We start from the raw sequence: 8,960 nt of genomic DNA, 5'->3' as shown, positions 1-8,960 counted from the left end.
AATTTTGAATTCATGCTCTGCAAACAGACACTTGGAGAAGGAACTTGCTTTTGGCGCCCATCGAGTCCTTGAATTGGTTTTTGGGCTTGCATTTTATCTTATCTGGGTGAGTGCTGAGTGATATTACATGTAACATCGTTAGTAGAATGAATTAAATGAATTGATGAAATAATGGATTTCAGTTTAGGTATTTTCCGATTAAGCTTATCACCTTGGCGTGCGACAACTGACTCGACTCTTTGTAACACTGATAAGATGGCTCTTACACGACGCTGTAAATGTTTAAGTTTTGGTACGAATATTGTATGCTTATCATTTATTATATGATGTTCATTCATCTGCATTTTATAAGTTGAAATAAAAAGTATGATATTATTTCCAAATGCCATATAAATACTTTAATACACTGAAAATTTATCCTGTTCTTTGTTTTACACTCTTCACTGTCTCTGTTTCTAGTTATCTGCAGTTGATTCATTAAAATTTATGTTCATAGTTTTTTTTATGAGATTCTTTGGATACTGCTTTATAGATCCAAGCTTTTCACTTTCTGAATTACAGAAAATGCTCTTCCTTTTTAACATATTTCCTATTTACAACATATTTTGCTTGAAAGAAAAGGATATGCCATGAACAGGTGAGTAAAGAGCATGAAAGTATGAAAAAAGAAACTGAACCAATTTATCATATTGGATCAAGATCGTCTCTGTTCCATGAATTTTGTTTTTTCACTTTGTCATATTTTATATTAATTAAAATTTTATTTCGTAAAATATTGGACGACAAGTTAATCAAATTAAGTGGCAACATTCACACAACATCTATTGAGTTACCGACACTATGTGTTTCCTTTAAAAACTCTTCGGATTTGAGCTATTTGGTGCAATATATTGTAGCGTTGGAATATTGCAGCCCTTATTCAAGCGGGACCAGCATACCATCAGAAACGAATCTTTTTTATAAGCCTCCTTCCAGATTCCCTACATCATAAAATGCTATAAAATAAGATGCTGGCAGCATCGTTTGAAACTGGTTCCAAATATTAGATTCCAAACCACCATTGACTGACCATTCGGTCTCCTCATTCAACACCAGCACAGTATGAGTGTGTTCCACGAGTTCTAAAATCAATTGAAGTAATCAGTTTCATGACCTTAAACGTAGAACGTTCCGCTTGACCTCCGGCACATCCAGCGTGATTTACGAATTCTCCAGAGTAATTTTTAATGAAGGTCTATTAAATTTAAATTGATCCTCTCGTAGTCGGATCACGCTTTATTTTCGTTCAGATCACGCAAGATCTATAAGTGGTAGCCATCTCATTACTGTTCGTTTACTTCAATGCACTAAACCGTTAGATAATATTAAAAGTTTAGTATAAGCTCTTCGAAGATCACAAATAAGCTACTCAGAATCAAAAGCAAATAGCGAGCGAGGGAGAGAATATTCGGAAATAAAACTAAAACCCTCCATCCCCCGTCCCTAATGGACGGTATGTGCGCGTTGTACATAAAATTGCAAAATAATTACCCATCCGGTCGCCGGGGGGACAAACGTTGGTCCCACGGAGTCTCAGAGGTCCCCTCCAACGCCGCCACCATTACACTGATCGGCTTAGGTGTGCGGGATTATAAAGCACGCACTGACCTCACGGAGGGTCTCTCGTTCGAGTCGAGTCCGTCCCAACGGCTCTACACTACTATCGCCCTTAAATTCCCGTCAATTTACAACATCGCGGTTAATTTTAACAACTCCCATCGATCGGTTATGATGCGCTCCGGTCCGACTCCGGTGGTGGTGCGCCCGCAAATTAAAAGACGATGAGTGGAAAAAAGGGAAATAAGGAAACTAATATTCCGCCAATCGTCGTCGTCGACTGTCCAGTGTCGTGTGTGGCTGTGACATTCGAAAGGAGGCACACCGATCGGCCGGGATCGCTGACGCTGGCTGGAAGGTAATTAAATGGGAAATAAGTACGGCAAAAAAAGGAATTAAATTATCGTTTGATGATTATGCGCCACCGCACCGCGCTGAGGGTGCGCTCGCCGCGTTACGTTGCGTACGAGTGTCAGTTTGCCATCTGTGGCCATCCCGGTTGTCTCGCCAGTTTCTAATTCCGGACTGATGAGGAAATTAAGCAGCAGCAGCAGCAACAGCAGCAACAGTCCAGAAAGCCATTCCTTCGCGTACGCTTCACGTCGCAGCGCAGGCTACTGTGCTGTCTCCAGGGACTCGACTCGGCGTCGCGGCCGCGTGGTGCGAATGCCTCCGGTGATTCGCTGCGCACCGCGAGCACACACCGGCACCGGTCTGTCGCAGCAACAATTTATGAGCTTCTGCTACAGTGAACCGACCGTGCATTGAATGACGCGTGTTTTAAGCATCTTTTTTTTTGCAATTCCACGATTGGCCGCTTGGCCGCTTGACCATTGCCGAAGGAAAAGGCCGATCGCTGAACGCTGGGAATAACGTCGCTCACAACAAATGACACGCTGGTAACGGTGGCGTGCGTTTCGATTCCAGCGGCGGTCCAGGAAAGCTGGCGGATAATGAGTGTCCAGAGTGTCCCCGGGTGTGCCAGGGTACCGCGTGACACTTGAATGGTTTTTCGGTTTTGCCGCCTTCGCTTGCAACTTCGCTTACATGCCACATTAGCCACCACCAAGCCGGCTGTTGCCGTGTGCCGCCCGTGGAAGCAAACAGACTCCCCAGAGCCACCGAGCCCGCCACTCCAGGATGACTGGACGAAACCACCGACCGACCAACCGACCGGTGGAACGAACGGTCGCGACCCCACCTCCACGGTACGCACCTGGACACCGAAGCGGATGAAGTGTGAAAAACAAATTCAATTCAAGCGTCAAATTATTTTCCGAAATGCGCGTTCGGAAGGGAATGCACGGAGGGACCGCCTCGCTGCGGGAAGCTTTAATGTCGCGTAAGTGAAAAACCTGCGCCAGGGAAAAGGCGACCAACCGATCTGGCGAGGTGTCGAGCCTTCGATGCGTTCGATTAGTTCGATTGCTGAGGGAAGGGAATGCGGAGAGAGAGAGAGAGAGTGATGTTGCTTCACTGTGGGAGTCGAGTTTGTTGTCGCTTTGTGTGTCCGGTGTTGGTATTTCGTTCGTCGAGGAGTTGAAGTTGGAGACGGAATCGGAGTCGTCGTCTGTCCCATGACCATCGAATGCGCTGTTTGGAGTGGTTTGGCCTAGATAGGGACGGAGCGTTTTATCAACATGAATTACACGCCGCCTCATGCGGTCGAGAAGCAATTGGGATTCCGAATGTGTCACAGGCAGTCAGTGGAATGGATCTGTAAAAAACGAGCGGTTTTTCAATTTAACTTGTTCGATGCAGATTGCTGCTAGTGGCGGACTCTAGTTTATGTTAAGAGTGAGTTACTGAATAAGCTAATTTATGAGCTTATTTGTGTGTAAAAGTTTTATAATGTTATACTAATATCACGAGTTACGTGAAGTATCTTACTGTCTCTCTGTCTGGTAGATTTAATTTTGAATATTTCAGCCAATTGAAATCGCTTACTACGTCAGCTGGCCACGCACTACGTAGAACAGTGAACTTGAACTTTCCCAGACGCATGCGCCATGAAATAGCTCCACGCAAACTAAAAAGGAACGGTCGGTGGCGACCAGGATGATAAACACTAGCACGAGTGCAAAAATTATGAAAACAACTGTCGCTTATCGTGATATTTTTTTTATAAATTGTGGTTCATAAGCTGCAAGTTCTTAACATTTTATGTTAAAAACTAAAATATTCAAAAATTTAAAAAAATCTAAAGTGAAATAAAATGTAACAAACACAAATGCTTCTTAAGAGATTTATTTTTGCATCTGTTCGTCTACGTTATATACGATTCTATTATTCTATTCTCTCACTGTGATAACAATGCGTCTAATTTTATTTAGCTCCGAAACTAAAAATTAAAAAGACACAAAAGAGGCAGTTGTGCCATTTGGGTAATAAAACTTCTCGTAAAACTTGTGCGAGTATTCGTCACACAATCATTTACTTTAACTGATGAATTACAATAACCATTCTTCTTCTGCTTTACTAATTATTTATCTAATTTATTGCTTATCTACTAATTAAATATATTATAAAAAAAATGGTAAAAATGTGTCAGTTTGCAACAGTTTAACTCAAAAAGCTAATTTCAACCCTTTCCATACTTACGCAACTGATTTCCGTCGAGTTTGCTCCCCAAAAAGGCAGGTGTAGGTGCTACATTCAACACTTGCGCAAGAAGAACTGGAACAAGTAGCAAACGAAGGCAGAGTACTTCACTACTTTCCTTCCTCCGTTCTTTTCTCTCCACCTCTCCCCCTCTTTAAAACAAGTAGCGCAAACGCACATTGCATGTACCGCCGCGGACCGGGAGTGACCTCATCGCTGCACCACAAGCGACCGAAAGCGAAGAACCGCTCCGCATTACGCTCCCGTACGCCTACAAATTTGAACATCACGTCAGTAAACAGCAAACGCGTTACAATGATGCATCCGATCGGTTGCCGGACGGCCACGGTGGACAGAGGCACCACTTCCATTACTGTTGGTGGGGGGTACGCATAAATCATAATTGATTTGGCGGCAGCTGTCTGTATCTGTATCGTGTCTTCTATGGTACCTTCGTGCGTGCCTCTGCACGAGCGCCACACAGTGTCAACGCGAACGCCTTCCAATGTCGCAGTTGATTGATCTGTGGTCACTGTGCGGTGTGAACGCTGCGAAGATAGTGATTTACCGTGTCCCATTTGTCTTCGTCTAGGTATGCCGGGGGAACTTCCCAAGCCCCCGGCGCACGTACAGGCCACACCACAGCAACAGACAACCACACACATGCACACGCGGTTAGTCCAATACCTGACACCTGACCGTGACCAAATCGATTCAATTCGGGGAACTGGAATTTATCCGGACCGTCTAGTCTGGTCTGGTCCACCATTTAATGGATTTCTCGCGCTAAAGGTTAATGCCAAGTGAGCGACGAGTGTAAACGCCATTGCTTCTCTTGCGCGTGGTTGGAAAATGGGTTTGAAAACACACGTGGCGCAGGCACATTACACGCTGGAAAAAGCGGTGAAATTGCGCGCTCGAAATTGAGTTCGAAAGTGTAAAGTGATTGTCCGACCCTGGGCAAAGAAGCTGCTGCTCCGGATTGTCCATCCGAGTGTCAATTTCGCTGCTGGTTTTGGGGTTTGAGAAATCGACTTGGATTGGACCAAAAGTAAGCAGCAAGCTAGGGACAGAGCGGAGTTCATTGGCAGTGCGATCGGTGCGCTGAAATGGATGGCCTCCAATAAGTTACCGTAGCTGGGACCTCAGAATTGTGCCCTAGAATACATCTCCAATGCCAATTGATTTGCCGTGTGCTTCTGCCGTTGCTTCTCATCAACCTAATATGGTGCTGCGTGTGTTCGCGTCATGCTGCACACTTTATCACGCTCCACGTGACGTGCGGGCCCTGTTGTGGCCTGCACAGCACAACAGAGCCCACTAGATCGTCGGTTGGCTGGGCGCGCATCTTTGAAAAATTCAAAAACTCCCCAGCAGATTGCGCCATCGTTAGGGTGATTGATGCGGCCCGCTGCGTTGGCACCGAGACCGGCACCGTGTCTTCCACGATCCGGAAGACGATTAGCACACGACGACGGTCCGTTATCTTTCACGACGGATAGCGCACACGCTATGGATAGCGAGGCAGTTAACGAGCGAGCGAGTTTTAATGTCAGACGGAGGCCCCGGAGGCGGCCCTCCTGAAGGTGGTGCTGCTGCTGATGATCTGATGACGGCATCTTTCACTGACAGTTCCACTGTTGTTGGGTGGAGTGGGGGAGCTGCTTGGTTGCAAAATTTGCGCATCATTAACTCCCACAACTTGCTCCATGGGAGCCGTATTCTCGTCCGGATCCAGGTTAGGTTTCTGGGCTGTTCGAAGGTCCGAAAGGGTCCAGTAGCACCGCTCGTTCAGGTCCGAACCGATGACATCGGTCGTTCTTTTGCCGATGCCCTCGCCCTGGAAGGAGTGTCGATGAGCCGTTTACGTAGTCGCAAGAGTGTACGGAATACGGTGCCTGAGAATGATGCGCTTTGACCACAGAGTTTGGAATGGATTCCGTGTTCTGGCACTATGGGTTGCAGGAACTTTTGGAACTGGAAACAGTAGAACACTGGAAGTCATTGTGTAAGAGCTGAATTGGATTTAAGAGGGCGAATTCAAACTAAAAAATCAAAAAGAACTCGAAAAATCAATCATGAATTCCACGCGAAAGAACTCAAGGTAACAAAAGACGCAATGTTCCAATTTGAGCCGGACATTAGAAGCGGAATACTGGTCACTGATGAGCCCATTGTGTGCTTTGGAAGAGCGAAGTACGTCAGGTTGGAAAAATTTTAATGGATTTTCCATCCCCTCATCACAGCCTTGCCGAAAATCTATCTCATCCTCAACGCCGACGGTTGCTTCTCAAGGACGCGTGAGTGTTCAAATGTGTTTTCACTTTTCTACTGCACTAGAGCACCGATTGGTTGTCGAGGTCTATCACCTCGGTCGCCTCGCACTCCATTTCTGTGTCTTTCTCGAACTGCTGGACGGATTTTCGGGGGCAAACGGAGCTGCAAAGCTGCTTCCGGAACACATTCTATCCTCCGTGCCTGTGTGTTTGTTCGGGCTAATGTGCGAGATGTGAAGCATATGGTCCGGTTCCCATCGTCAGACCGACCGACCTCGGCCTCGGTGCTCTACATTCTTCAAAAACCGTCACCATCGACCACCCCCGTATTCGGAATCGAATACTTGTGTGTGCTCTGGGCACTCATCGGCACCATCAACGGTGTCGATGGCCCAGGGTGTTCGGTTCGGTGATGAGCTTCGCTGCTCTAATGGACCAGAAGACACAAGCAAACCTCAACCCGTATGGCGAGAGGGGGGCATTGCAAATGTTGCGCCATTCGAACCGTTCCGATGTCCGGATGGTGCTGGTGATGATGATGATGATGGCCATGGTCACCTAGCCAGCAATTAATAACCAACGGCATCCACCTTCCGTTGTTCGACGACGACAACGACGATTGTCTTCTCCTTCAGCAAATGGCATCCTTTCGCGAAAAGGCGACCACCGTCCCGACACCGGGAAACGCATCACTCACGACACTGTTTTCACAAAACCCAAAACACCTCATAAATCTTGCGCCATGGCCATTCACGCCACCCCGCGGGATGCAATCCTGCGCCAGAAATGGAAACTATGGCCAAAGGCCACTGTCAACAAACGATTTTCGGTTGCATTTCGCTTTCTCTCGCCTTCCGACGGGGTGTCAACTCGATTTCGCTTGGAACTTAATCCGGTTCGGAACGTACGAAGACGATCTTCCTGCGAACAAAGAACCATCGTGGCCTTGGAGACGTGGGATGCTCGCTTCCTTCGTTTGTCTTCCATCTTGGCATCCATTTTTCCCCCTTTTTTCTGAGCTGGCAATGGTGACACTCTTGGCGAAAATCAAAACAAATTTAAAGGCGTGAAACGTTCTACCAAAACCCCTAAAATCCCGGTCCATTTCACGCCACCACCGCCGATGCTGCTGCTACCGGCTGCTTCTGATACCAAGATCCCTTTTTGGTGGATTATGGCCGCTGCTGCTGCTGCTGCTAGGTTTAGGGCCCTTACAGTCTCGTCTCGCTCGCTGACGCTCTGGAACGAATTTTTGGCATTAGCCCGGCAATAATTGTGATTCGTTTCGTGCATTCCCGAACGCGTGTGTGTGCGAGCGTGATTTAATGCGAAACATCCCCCACCTCCCCCCTCCTGTGTGTATTGGAGGGTTGGTAGTAGAGGACTGCGTAGCACCAGTAGCACGGTGGGATGAAGAATCGGTATTAAATTATCTCCCGAATGAGGAGATAGGCATTCCTGCATCGTTGCTGCGTATGGTTCAATAAATATTAATGTGGGTGGCATTAGTAGAGGAGAAAAAAAGGTTAATTCCGCGGCGCATAATTGCATTTCGGGGATTGATGGGGCGCTCTGTGAGCCCCAGGGGTTTGTTTGTTCGCATAATTTTCGTGGGGAAATAATTGGTATGAGTCTAATTTTGTTGATTTAAGGAAAGCAGTTCCGAAGAAGGAGAATGACGAGGATGGTTAGATTTTTGCAAATTTCCGTTCAACATTGTCAAGGTTGCGTACGCTTATGGGCATTTTTAATCGTAATCTATGCTCGTGCAGCATTACCTTCAACAATTAGTCCAGTTTCTTCATATTCTCATTCGTTTTGGCATTGTTTAACATTTTTGAATAAATAGATTCGATTTGTTCTGTTTTATAATGTGTGTTGAATTCAAATTGTTGGGGGAATTCAAAGTGAAGATAAATTAAGGATTGGAAACGTCTTTAAATTCCCATCGTATACTTCTGTAAAGCGTTTGTCGATAGCTCATAGCACAATAAGCTTCTTAGGGGATGTACTATTTATTTTTCATTTTACTATGATAAAACTTATTAATAACAGATATTATATTCCAGCTCAAAAACATGCCTTTCCTGCAAGCAATTTATTTATGGGTCAGTAAGCAATTTGTTCAATTGCTATCTTTAAGACAAGCATAAACGATTTTGAGGATTACAAAGAGCGAACACCTTAGTAGCAATTAATTTCAATAATGGAGAGCGTTATGTTCAATTGCTATTATTTTCCAACTACTGCTACCGAATGGCCTTCAACTGCTCTTAATCAATGTAAATAGTTGGTTCTCAATAATTTGTAGTAAATACATCAAATGCAATATTATTACGGTCTCGATTGATTGAAATTGATCAACAACATCGATTTCTTGAATCAATCCAATCACGCTTACTACGATTTGAATGCTTTTTAGCGAAAAGGATGCTCGTTATGTTTTTTTTCATCGTTTACTTTTGATCCCTTCAGCCACGATGATTC

Source organism: Anopheles aquasalis, chromosome 3 (assembly GCF_943734665.1).
Source record: "Anopheles aquasalis chromosome 3, idAnoAquaMG_Q_19, whole genome shotgun sequence".
In the NCBI taxonomy this organism is placed as follows: domain Eukaryota; kingdom Metazoa; phylum Arthropoda; class Insecta; order Diptera; family Culicidae; genus Anopheles; species Anopheles aquasalis.
This window is presented reverse-complemented; position numbering follows the sequence as displayed.